The sequence below is a fragment of the Tachyglossus aculeatus genome, chromosome 9 (genome assembly GCF_015852505.1).
Source record: "Tachyglossus aculeatus isolate mTacAcu1 chromosome 9, mTacAcu1.pri, whole genome shotgun sequence".
NCBI classification, from domain to species: domain Eukaryota; kingdom Metazoa; phylum Chordata; class Mammalia; order Monotremata; family Tachyglossidae; genus Tachyglossus; species Tachyglossus aculeatus.
Window position 1 is genome coordinate 16,978,557 of NC_052074.1, and position 13,765 is coordinate 16,992,321.

General features: G+C 41.8%; 1 long non-coding RNA gene across 1 annotated transcript in view; it reads right to left on the reverse strand.

Annotated features, from left to right (window-relative positions):
* The window catches only part of LOC119932322, a 91,188-nt gene that overhangs the window by 62,918 nt on the left and 14,505 nt on the right, over positions 1–13,765 (reverse strand). Inside the window, exon 3 of the long non-coding RNA XR_005452302.1 lies at positions 5,608–5,685. This is a non-coding gene — a long non-coding RNA (uncharacterized LOC119932322). The remainder of the gene's footprint in view (positions 1–5,607; positions 5,686–13,765) is intronic.

Here is a 13,765-nt window from a genome sequence, read left to right on the forward strand (position 1 = left end):
CCCTGTACTAAGTGGTTGGGAGAGTACAATAGCATTAGTGGATATGATCCCTGCCTTCAAGGAGTTTACTGGCCAGTTGGGGAAACATACTAAAAATGAACTATGGGCAGGGAGAGTAATCAAATATAAAGATGCAAACATAAGTGCTGTGGGGTGGCAGTGGGGGAGTACTTAAGCGCTTAGGAGATATGGATATAAGTGCTTAGATGACACAATAGGGAGGGAAATAAGGGGGGGAGATGAGAGATTAGTCAGGGGAGACTTCCTAGAGGAGATGTAATTTTAGTAAAGACTACAGCAAGGCACATTGAATTAGTTTAGTATTGGGAAAGCGAATTGTGCAGGCTGGGCTTTAGTGGGAAAGGAATGAGGGGAAATGGAGAAAAGCCTTAAAGCCAATGGTCAGGAGTTTCTGATGGATGCAGAGAGGGATGGAAAACTATTGGAACATGAGGGGAATATGTGTGCAGGCCGGTGTTTTAGAGAAAAACGGGGAGGGCAGCACAGTGATGACAGACTGGCATCTCAGTCAGAATACACTTCTGATGCACAAGAAAGCAAGGGCAGACAAAGAATAACAGAATCGACAAGGCTCGTAAGACTTAGGTATTTGTCAGAGTTGGAGGACAAAGCCTTCAGACCTCACACCGACTTGAAGGCCGCTCTGGCATCCAACCTTCCACGGAGTTACGAGACCTGGGCCCACCACATAAAACTGCTTCTTGAGCAATTTCACACTCAATATCAGATGGCAGGACAGGGTTACAAACGAAGAGGTCCCAGAACACAGTCCAGTCAGTTCACCACCTCAAAGGCAATTCTCACTACCATACAGCTTCAATGGGCCAGACCCCTGAGGAGAATACATGACAATACAGCAGCTGGAGTGTCAGCTGAGAGGGGCCCTGTACAAGCAGAAATGATGTCATCATGAATCAGTCTCTTCAACAATGCAATTTAGCAGCTGACTGCTGGGAGACCACCTCAGCTGACAGACCACTCTGGTGGGCAGCAATTAGGAGAGAAGGTTCCCCTCTTCATGAGTAGACTTTGCCAAGTTCAAGATACCAAGGCCATTAGAGGAGTTGTGTGGCCTAGTGGAAAGAGTGTGGGATGGGAGTCAGATGATCTGGGTTCTAATCCCTGCTCCACCACTTGCCTGCTCTGTGGCCTTGGGCAAGTCATTTTGTTTCTCTGGGCTTCAGTTCCCTCATCTGCAAAACGGGGATTCGAAACCTGTTCTCTCTCTTACTTAGACTGTGAACCCCATGTGAGAACTTATGATCTTGTATCTACCCCTGTGCTTAGGACAGTGCTTGATGTGTAGTAGATGCTTAATACAATTGGTATTATCATTATTCTCACCAGAACAGGCCCTAAAAGGGAAATATTGCCTGGATTGTGGACCACTGGGTCTCTACAGCCACAATGATAAGCAAAGGTAACTCTTTGACCGCCAGTAGCATCCTTATGGACAATGATCAGCAGGTATACATACCTCCAAAACCTACACAATAATTTAGTATATTGTCTTCCAAGAATGCTAGCCTAGGTAGAGCAATACATAAATATTTAGCCTAGACAAATGGCGGGATGCCTCAGAAAAAACTTGTGTTTGGAGGTTTTAATCCAAAGCACAAGTAGCTCTGTAAATCAGTGCCTTTCCATTGTATGAGCAACAGGAGATTGGAAGTCTAAGGCATGATTTCAGACTCACTGTAGATCAACTTCCCTAAAAATAGAAGATGTCATTCCCAGCTTCCCTACTCTCTTGTGCTCTGATGTCAGGGACATATCTTAACTTCTGCCTGATTTAGTTTTTCCTTATGTGACACAGGGCTAACAGTACTTGCAACCAGGTAACTTTGGCCAAGTATTTTAGGATTCTGGGAGGAAAGCTACTATATAAATCCAGAGACCGTAATAGTGATATTTGAAAGGTGTTTACTGGACTGGTTGTTTCTTGGTTTTTCAATGCTTTTATCTGAATTTTTTAAAAAGCTTTCCATATTTCCATAAATTCCATTAGCCATGCCTTCTGGCATCCAGTGTAAGGTGCCAGCCAACAGATTACACTTGACATTTTGCTACAGTGGTAGATGGCACAGAATATTACATAAGACCTTCCTCTCTCGGGACTTTTGAGTCCTTTATAAGAACTGTGGCTGACTTGGGTCTTTAGCATAATACAAAATATAGCTGTTTATTTTAGTCAAACACCCACTTCCATTAGTGGTTTCACTTTGCCAACCCCAGAACATCTAGGAAAAGAAGTAAAGAATTATTATCTCCTTTCATGTTCAAGAAGTACAACTTGAACAGATTTTCTTTCCGCCTATAGTGTAACGACTTCAATAGGAGGGAGAGAAGGAGAGAGGGAGAAAGGACACAAATGAGATTCTTCCCTCACCCCCACGCCTTAGCTTCTATCCTGTCAGGGCTCTGGTCCCTGAAGCATTGTTCGTGGCTTAGGTAAGGCTGAAACACATGCTAGAAGTGTGGGAAAGAGTGGAGGCCAGAAAACACAAAAGGTCAGTGGAGCTCAACACTGAAATTTACTCAGCAGGTCTTTCCAAAATAGCATAGCAGTCAGAGGCATATTGCACTTTAAATTCCTCAGTGTGCCTTGAACACAGTGCACTTAGAGCACAGGCATATTTGCAAGCTAGATCATTTGTAAAGGTAGAGTTTCTAAGATATAGGCAAATATCAATCAAAACATACATTATCCCCCAGGATTGAATATATGGGAGCGTAATGGACTAAATTTAATTTCATAGCCACTGCAGAACAATTCTGTGAATGCAATTGGGTTAAGATGAGTAGGTACAGTCAAGTATAACTGCAGCAGTGTAATTTTAGTTCCACATAATTTATTTTCCAGGAACATTTGCATGTCTTTCAGTAATATAAGCGGGCAAAAATATAGTACTTCCTTTCCATTGTCACAGGAAAATAAGTTAGATTAGGAAGGCACATTCTCTGACTGGCACAACATCAGGTGAAGAGGGCACCTGGTTGGCACCATATCTGTTTGGTTTCTGAACCACAAAGGTACCTTACATGAAGGTGACAAGTGCCCCATTGCACTTGGATTTACACACTTTGATCAACACTCCCTAAGCCCCACAGCACTTATGTACATATGGGCAATTTATTTATTTACACTAATGTCTGTCTTCCCCTCTTGACTGTAAACTCCTTGTGGTATTGTACTCTTCCAAGCACAGTAAGTGCTCAAATACAATAAGAAAATGGTATTTGTTAAGCACTTACTTCAGTGCTTTGCACACAGTAAGCACTCAATAAATACAATTGAATGAATGAATGGAGAAGCAGCATGGCTCAGTGGAAAGAGCATGGGCTTTGGAGTCAGAGGTCATGGGTTTGAATCCTGGCTCCACCTCATGTTTGCTGGGTGACCTTGGGCAAGTCACTTAACTTCTTTGAGCCTCAGTTCCCTCATCTGTAAAATGGGGATGAAGACTGTGAGCCCCTGTGGGACAACCTGATCACCTTGTATCCCCCCCAGCGCTTAGAACAGTGCTTTGCACAAAGTAAGCACTTAACAAATGCCAACATTATTATTATTATTATGAATGTGCCAGGCACTGTATTAAGTGCTGGGGTAGATACAAGCTAATCAGGTTGGCCACACTCAATGTCTCACACAGGGCTCACAGTCTTCATCTCCATTTTAAAGATGAGGTAGCTGAGGCACAGAGAAGTTAAGTGGCTTGCCCAAGGTCACCCGGCAGACAATTGACTGACTGATAGACAATGATGACATTTGTAACTAGGAGGCAGTGCGGCCTAGTGGAAAGAGCACAGGTCTGGGAGTAGAGGCTCTGGGATCTAATCCCACTAACCCACTGGTCTGCTAGGTGACTTTGGGAAAGTCACAACTTCTCTGTGCCTCAGTTACCTTATCCGTAAAATGAGGATTAAGACTGTGACCCCCATGTGGGACATTGAATGTGTTCAACTTGATTACCTTTTATCTACCCCAATTCTTAATACAATGTCCAGCACATAAGAAGCACTTAAATACCATTAAAAAAATAACAAAACTGGAGAAAGGAGATGCAGTGAGCCCTAGAAAACCATTGATGTCTCTCAGTGATGTGAACCATTACCTCAACAGTTACTGATAAGAGCAAAAGCTGATCTTAGTTGGAGGTTGCATACAAATCACTGGGGGGACAGGGAGGAGATAAATGGATAAAAGGGAGAGAGAAAAAAAGCCATGAGTCATATCAACCCCAAAAGATAACTATGCTACTTATGTGTTTTTAGCCATCCTTAGAACTCATGTACAGTCAATTATTTATTCTGATTCCTCTATTCAATCAATGCTACCTATTGAGTTCTTACTATGTTCAGAGCACTGCATTAAACACTTGTGAGAATACAGCAGAGTTGATAGACATGTTCCCTGCCCACAAGGAGCTTTCAGATTGAGGAAGAAACAGATATTAAAATAAATTACAGATTTGTACATAAGTGCACTGGAATTGTAATTGTAACTATGCCCTTGACACTTGCTAAAAACTTTCTAGTCTACAGGCGAGATGTTTAGAAACTAAACTACTTAACTCCAGAAAACATCAACTTCTTGAGTTGAAATTATGCGGAATCCTGATAAACAGAGAAAGAGGTCAGGCTCTTATAATCCATTAGAAGGCGGGGAAAATGTATTTTGCTTCTGGTATAGTAGTACTAATGATTAAGCACCCACTGAGGAGGATGCACCAAACTAAGTATTTAGAAAAGTACTACAGAAGCACAAGATGTATTCCCAACCCATAAGATGCTTATATTTTAACAGGGGAGACAGATACACAAATATTTGTGAACTTGGGTTTGCACCCTTTATTTACCCCTCTCTCAACCCCACAGCACTTAACACATCCATAATTTATTTATATTAATGTCAGTCTCCCCCCTAGACTGTAAGCACCTTGTGGGCAGGGATAGTGACTACCAACTCTATTATATTGTACTCGCTCAAGTACTCAGTACAGTGAGCACAGTAAGCACTCAATAAACATGACTGATTGAAATGAGGAATCATAATAAATAATTGACTATACCTAAGTTCTAAGGCTGGCTAAAAATGCATAACCATTAGAGTCATCTGTTGGTTTGATAGGACTCAAGGTTTGGGGAATGAATTGGGGTATTCCCCTAAGCATTTAATAACGTGCTTTGACCTCACTAGATGCTCATTCATTCATTCATTCAATCGTATTTATTGAGCACTTACTATGTGCAGAGCACTGTATTAAGCGCTTGGGAAGTACACAGTAAATATAAAATTGGGAAAGCACAGGCCAACCAGATATTCTGAAGGGAGTCACAACTGCAGAGCTGTTATATTCTCTTCTGCTTTGCAGGAGGTAAGATAAAACGGTGGAGTTGTCCACTTCTGAAGTGCCACAGCTAAGACATTTCAGGTCACAAGAGATCACTTGTTTTTCAGGAAGGATATATAAGGGGTCCTTTTTTATAGGGGACTTTGCCCAACTAGAACAATAGCCACCAATCCCTCAAGCTGACATGGAATGACCAAGAATTAGAATGCACTAGGAAAAAAAAGTTTCCTACCTTTTAATAGTAACTGGCAGGAAGCCGTAGGCGTCAGCAAGGAAATAGGATCCAGCTTCATCACTGGCAGCCAGAAACCTGGACGGAGGAGAGAAGAAAGTAGAAGGGATCAGCTTTCCCCAAAGTCAGGTGCTATATCTGAAAGAAAGAAGAATATACATCTCTGGAATCTAGCCCCTGAGATCTCTAACTCGGATTTTTTTAAAAATGGTATTTGTTCAGTGCTTACTACGTGCCAGATGTTGTACTAAGTTCTGGGATAGATACGAGCTAATTCACACAGCCAATGCCCCACACAGGACTCACAAGATTAGTCACCATTTTACAAATGAGGTAACTGAGGCCCAGAGAAGTTAAGTGACTTAACTAAAGTCACAGAGTAGATAAGTGGCAGAGCTAGAATTAGAACCCAGATTCTTCTGACTCCCAGGTGTACTCTATCCATTAGGTCACATCATTACGTTTCAATAAGCTTTCCATTTAAGAGCAACTGACTCTCTTCCCACATAAAACACACCCTTTCAGGCCAAAGACAAAGAACCAATTCCAAAAGAGGTGGACAGTACAGTAACATTGATTGCTCACAGCTGAGCTGCCTCAAAACAGTTCAGTCCAAGGAATGACAGGACACACAAGCCTTTAGATTAAGTCATTTTTGCTCTAAACTGATGGTCATTACTTGAAAAAGTGAGGATTCTTGATGAGATGTGATCATTAAGAAGCTTGAAATGCTGTCCCCCAGACCTACATTTACCATCTCAAAACTCAGAGAGGAAAATAACCCACTTCAATGGAGAGGCAAGCCCTTCTCTGCCCTAGCAGCCTTTAAAAGAAAAGTAGAAAGACTCACAGGTGAACTCAGTATAAGGTTATAATTGGAAGGCAACTAAGATGAGGAGGGAAGCTAGGTAAATGAGAAGTAGCACCAGAGGATGGTAAAGTTCAGCCCTGGGAAAGTCATGATGAATAGATCAGGTGCTCAGCAAGCAGGGAGGTATTATTATTATTTTTATGGCTTTTAAGTGCTTATTATGTGCCATGCATTGTTCAGAGAACTGGGGTAGGCACAAGATAATTAGGTTGGATACAGTCCATGTCCCACAAGGTGCTCACCGTTTTCATCCCATTTTACAGATGAGGTAACTGAGGCACAGAAAAATAAAGTGACTGACCCAAGGTCATAGAGCAGACAAGTGGGTAGGACTGGAACCCAAGAACTTATTGTGAGTCTCCCTGGTCTGTTAGCATTTGATGAAGCCACTCCTGCCACAGCAGGGGGAACTAGAAAACAGGATTGAAAGTCCTGGTCACCCCTGGAATTGCTCTGTAGGGTGGATGAATCATGTCACCCATTTGCTCCAGTGGTCCTGAGTTTGCCTGGCTAAAACAGCCCCCATCAAAAAAAAATGTTGCTGTCTTTATTAGCCCACTTAAACAGTGGGACACTTTAAGGGGCTGAAGCAGAGATAAGAAACCACAGGGGCTTGAATTCTGCCTCTAACACTGCCTGTTTGAATACCTTGTCAAGTCATTTAGGCTATCTTACCTGTTTTTCTTGGTAGGGTTGTTGCGAGAAGCGAGAAAGAAAATTACAAAATGCTTTCCAATGATGTATAAAAGCCTGATAAAAAGAATTATGAAAATGACTTTGCAACTTGGCTTTAAATATTTGGTCTTCTCTTTCTGATAGAAGGGTGTGGACTCAGTGTAAACTCTTCCTGATGTTAAGAGCTGAGGAAGACTCACATCAGAGAAGCAGTGTGGCTCAGTGGAAAGAGTCCGGGCTTTGGAGTCAGAGGTCATGGGTTCAAATCCCAGCTCTGCCAATAGTCAGCTGTGTGACTTTGGGCAAGTCACTTCACTTCTCTTTTAGACTGTGAGCCCACTGTTGGGTAGGGACTGTCTCTATGTGATGCCAATTTGTACTTCCCAAGCGCTTAGTACAGTGCTCTGCACATAGTAAGTGCTCAATAAATACGATTGATTGATTGATTGATTCTCTGTGCCTCAATTACCTCATCTGTAAAATGGGGATTAAGACTGGGAGCCCCCCGTGGAACAACACGATCACTTTGTAACCTCCCGAGCGCTTAGAACAGTGCTTTACACATAGTAAGCACTTAATAAATGTCAGTATTATTATTATCATTCATGCATAGCATACCTGGAACTGATTAGGCATTTTTCTTAAAATAAAGAGAAGCCGCTGTCAGGGTGAATGTGAGACCTTGACTATTTCTGGTGATTCCAGCCCTACACAGGCCAATCAATAAGACCTCTTCCTTGAATAGAGACTGAACACTTTTAGCTTGTAGTTCACACCAGGATTTGAGGAAAGAAAATTGCTTCAGAATTCAAAGATTTATCTCTTCAAATATATTGCTTATTCCCTCACGCCTGATTATACACACATACACACACACAATGTGTGTATAAATCGATGATGTAAGCAGATTTTTTGGAGATTTTTCAGGACAATTGGAAAAATGAGAAACTTATTTGAAGTGATGAGATTTGATAAAACTTTTAATCTCATGTCTCAGCACTTTGAAGCCAGGGTGAAAAGATGGGTGGAGTTTGTTTCTAGACTGTGAGCCCATTGTTGGGTATATTGCTGATTTGTACTACCCAAGTGCTTAGTACAGTACTCTGCACACAGTAAGCACTCAGTAAATACGATTGAATGAATGAATGAATGAATTTTTCACGGGAACTCAACTGAAAATCCTGTATCTCTTTCATGTCCCTCCTTGGGCAGTTCAGTTCTCTTCTTTTTCCAGTTCTCTACCAGTATTTTCCCTTCTTAAGCCCCTCACACGGAGCCCCATGGCTTGAAGAAAAAGATGAAGGAGAAGCAGAGCCAAGTGGCTTTTATCCCATGTTTTCTTATTCCTTGTTTCCCCTTCCTGTTTCCCAGGACCCTTTTTGATCATCCATGCCTGACGTGAGGGGGTCTCGTGGAGTTGTCACCTGTAAAATGAGGATAGCTTTTCTCCCACAAGCTTAGAATGTGAGCCCCATCAATTAATCATATTTATTGAGCACTTTCAATATGTGCTGAGCACTGTACTAAGTACTTAGAAGTACTTAGTACTAAGAAGCAGCAGCATGGCTCAGTGAAAAGAGCCTGGGCTTTGGAGTCAGAGGTCATGGGTTCAAATCCCACTCTGCCAATTGTCAGCTGTGTGACTTTGGGCAATTCACTTAACTTCTCTGTGCCTCAGTTCCCTCATCCATAAAATGGGGATTAAGACTGTGCTTTGCACATAGTAAATGCTTAATAAATGCCATCATTACTATTATTATTACTTGGGGGAGTACAATACAACAGAATGTGGGAGAGGAATTGTGTCCAAGCTAATTAATTTGTAACTACCCCAGTGCTTAGAATGGCATTTGAAGATTGTAAGCTCTTAACCAATACCAAAAAAATGCATCGAGCCCCCATTCCCTCCTCTCTCTTCATCACCCTCCTTAGTGGATAGTGGATGAGCAAGGGGAGGTGGAAGGAGTTGTTCAACATCCATTCCGAGGGGATTAACATGTGCCAGCTCCACCTGGACACGGAGAAACAAAGCCCATAGGAGGCTGGGCCGGCTCCAATCTGAGCAAGTCCAAACCCCACACCCCTTGCTGTAGCATTTGGGAGATGCAGAAGCTCGGTGACAGGCCTGGCCATGTACATTTGGGAAGGCAATTTCAGCCCACCTGTGGTTTCTTTTTCTCATCATCTGTTTAACTTCTCCCTGACTTTCAAAATTCTCAGCCTCAATAAAGATCAGGAATTAAATCTGTGTGCTGTGTATAAATCACCATGCTTTCCAAAGGTTCCTTCTGCCCAAGATTAAAACTTCCATGCTTTGTTGTAATATAATCGACAACTCCATGTGGAAGGCGGTTGGCTATGGCATGGAGATTTGGGCTGACTCTGGGCAGCTCAGCAAAGCCTCAGACACATGGGGTTAATTCAGCTGTGGTTTGGGGTCACTCTGAAGTGTTTGGCTCCAGAGTTGGAAGGCTTAGCAGAGCCATGTCCCTCCTAGGTTCTCCAAAACCTTGGTGGAGGAAGACCTAACATAATCATGTCTCTGCTTCCACAGGATGATAATGATGATGAATATAAGAACTATGCTTAACCCTGGGCAGAAACAAAGTAATTGGATGGGACACAGTCCCCATCCCACATAGTGTCCCAAATCTGATAGAGGGAAAACAGGTATATTATCCCCATTTTTCAGAGAGGAAAGTGAGGCAGAGAGAGATGAAATGACTTGCCCAAGGTCACACAGCAGAGAGAGGGTGGCAGAGCCAGGATTCAGGCCTGGATCTCCTGACTCTTAGTTCTTTCTCCATCCACTATGCCACACTGTGAGGAGAGTTGAGCTCTTCTTAACTGCCTCATGAACAGACCATGAGAGCTCCAAAGCTCTGACCTAAGGGTCATACTGCTGCAATCAAGGCTCCATAAATTGACACAGTGGGCTACTGAGTCTCACACTTTCCTTCACCATTGTGACATGGCTGGATATGGGATAATAATGCCTTCTACTGACCAGCAGCAATTTCTAACACCAAAGTGCGCTATTTATTTACTTAGGTCCCATTCGGTTCAATCATCAGTATAAGTTGGTAACAACAAGTGACAGCAGGTGGATTGCTGCAGTCAACTCTTAAGCTCACAGAGTATGAATTAACAGCTACTCTGACAGTCGTGAAGATATGGCACATTCATAAAGAGTATTTGGAAAGAGAGGAAAGTGAGTTAACACAGAAGTCAGCCTGGTATAAGTATTGATTTCCGGATAGCAGATGTGAAAGTTGGATGTTGGAGGCAGAAAACCGGGAGCAGATTGAAGCTTTTGAAAAGCCTCTGAGGCTTAAAAACAACAACATGAAAAGGACTTGAAAGAGGTAGAATCAAAGGAAGTGCGGTGAATGGGAACTAGAACCAAGTGGTGGGCATATTAGGATTGAGAGATGAATCCCCCAAATGGCACTGAGAAGAGACTGAAACCCCAAAGATATTACATTAAAAGGCAGTTCTTGCCAAATGAGAGACTATGGACTCTGAGGTCTAGAGGAAAGAGGTAGGTGTGTGTCTGCATGTGTGTATGCATGTGTGTGTGTGTGTGTTCGTGTGTTATTAAATTGGAACTTAAAGTGCCTCAGCAATGACCCTTGGTAAAACTCCCATCTTTAGTTAAATGCTGTAGCCCTTAGGGCTTTATGTTGACAGTCAGTTAATTGCACTTATTGAACGCTTACTTGAAGTAGCATGGCTTAGTGGAAAGTCAGGCAAAGTGATTTTGAAAAAAATGGTTGTATGCACGTGGGCCTGGTGTTGGACACTGAGTACCACAACAGGTTTTCCTTAATGCAGGATTCTGCAGGAACACAACTCCCACATTAAGAGAGAACATCTCACAATGATCAAATAGTGAAGTAAATATTTACAAAAAAAGACTTCAATTTGTATAGATTTTAATTTGTTCACATGAAAATACTTAATTTTGAAAACGTTTTTAAAGTCAGCCTATTATAAGATATTCTAATATTTTATCAATATTATTCTAGCATTATCTAGAGCCATACCCCCAATCAATTCTATCATTATCCCAGCTAAACAGCTCTGTCAGTATCTAATGCTAAATCAAAATGAGCTTTAATAACCCCATCAAGTCAGCCCTAATACTTCTAAAGTTGGGAGTGAATAGAAGGGAGGAAAATTTTACAGCACTGAGGGCAGGGATCATGCCTACTAATTCCATTGTACTCTTCCAAGCACTTAATATAGTGCCCTGAACAAAGTAAAGGCTCAATAAACATGGCTGATTGTAGAAACACCGGCAATAAAATTAAGTGGCACAATCATGAAACATTACTAAAACAAGAGCTTAAAGGAGGAGATACATGACTAGAAATGAGCCAGTCACTGAACAAAAAGGGTAAAATTTGGAGTGAGGAAAGACAAAGTCAAAGCAATGACATGCTTATATTTGGAAATGTTAGTCCCGAACTGGAAATTAAGCAAGTCTGAGAGAGACAACATTAGGCAGAGTTTTCAGATGGAGCAGTTTAGAAATTAAACACAACCATTCTAAGTAATACGTTGAATTAGGGTTGAACGGAACCCACTTAAGAAAGCAAGTAGGATCAGGAGTCGAGGAGATAAAAAAAAAAACTGCAGCTGCCACCTGAAATTAGAAGGAGGATTGAATGTCCCACATATTGAATAATAATAATAATAATGGTATTTCTTCACCACTTACTATGTGCCAAGCACTCTTCTAATGAAGAAGCAGTAAGGCTTAGAGTTAAGGAACTGGCAGAAATGTTATGGGAAGGAGTTGAATATTAACAATAGATTCTAATTCTTGGTCACAGCTTGCCTAATATTTATTATCGAAAGCTTAAACAGCAGTAAAAAAAAATGCAGTTGGTTTTTAAAATCTAGTCAGCTGCCTAGTGATTTGGTAAACTCTTTTTTTTAACTTGTAAAATGGGTTTTGCATGAAAGCAACAGATAAAATAACATTTCACAATGTTGTTGTTATCAAACCACTCTTCAGAATAGGGCCACACTTCATCCTTTAATCCAAGTACAGTCTGTGAACTAGTTTGGAAAGAATCAAAATGGATGGATTATTTTGGACATAGAACTTAGCCTTGGAACAGTGAAAGGGCAAAGAGTGGAATGTAATGAAATCTAGGTAAGGGAGAGAAGGTAAAGAAATTCAGGCATATATTGATTGGATAGAGAACAAGATTGAAAGACAGGGCCATACACTCAATCAGTGCTTAGTAAATACTGTTAATAGTGGACATGACCTAAGTTCAAGCCCCTGTTTCTGTTGTGACCTGCTTCATGTTGTGGGATAAGTCATTGCCTCAATTTCTTCAGCAGTAAACTAGAGCAGAGCATTTGAAGATTGAGATTATTTGAGTATTTGAGGTGGTTCCAGCAGCAAAAAACACTGTGGAATAAATGGTTAGAGTGGAATGAATAAGCCTGCTCCTGGAACAAAAGAGCCAATTCATTTTTCACTACAATCATCAACAATTTTTTTTGTCTTTTTCCTGTGGGGACATACACAAAAGAGTTCCTCTAGCCCATTCAATCAATGGTATTTGAGCACGTACTGGGTATACAACACAGTACTAAGAGGTTGGGAGAATACAACAGAGTTGAGAGACAAGATTCCTGCCCAAAAGGAGCTACAGTCTAAAAGGGGAGAAGGACATCAAATTGCAGATAGGTGAAATGGCAGAGTGTAAGGACATGTACTTTAAGTGTTGTGGGGCTGGGCATGGGGTGAGTATCGCAGTGCTTAAGGAGTACAGACCCAAGTTAACAAGGGGCTCAAAGGGAGGGTGAATAGCATGGTGAAATGAGGATTTAAGGCAAAGAAGGCCTCTTGGAAGAAGTAAGATTTTAACAGGGCTTTGAAGAGAGGAGAGTGGTGATTGATCAGATACAAAGCGGGTGGGAGTTCCAGGACAGAGAAAGGATGTGGGCAAGGGTTCGAAGGTGAGGCAGATGAGCTCCAGGTATGGTGACTAGGTTGATGGGAAATGTGACTAATGGGATTAATGGGTGATGTAACAAAACACTCTCAATAAGCATACAACAAGTAGCTAAGCACAAAAAGAGGAGCCCTAAGGACCAAACTTCTTAGGTAGGGGGAAAGAAATCTGTGAAGACAGTAGAATTTTAGAGCTGTCCTGCCTCCCTCCACTCTAATCAGCTGTTCAGGGCTGCAGTCCTCAGGAACAACACTATCAATTGCATCTTGCCACCCACTGCCTTCCATGTCTGCTTGCTAAACCCTCTCCCCACCTCAAGGCAGGACTTTTGTGGAGGAAAAAAAATCACTAAACAAATCTATACAAGAGCATCTAAACATTGATGTGCAAATTGCTGCAGGACTACACTTAGCTTTTGACTAAAACACATCCATTAAGATTTTCAGGCCTGTTCCATGGGTGGAAGAATGTGAAATATTTTCCAGCAGATTCATTCTTCTTCTATTGCCTGCAAGAGGAAAGCCTGGTTGCTCAGCACTGCTGAATATCCCTTCAGAGGCCACGAAGAGAGTGTGTGCCAGATATTTCACTGTTAATTATCTGAAGTCTGGCTGTGATGCTTGTTCCAGGTGCC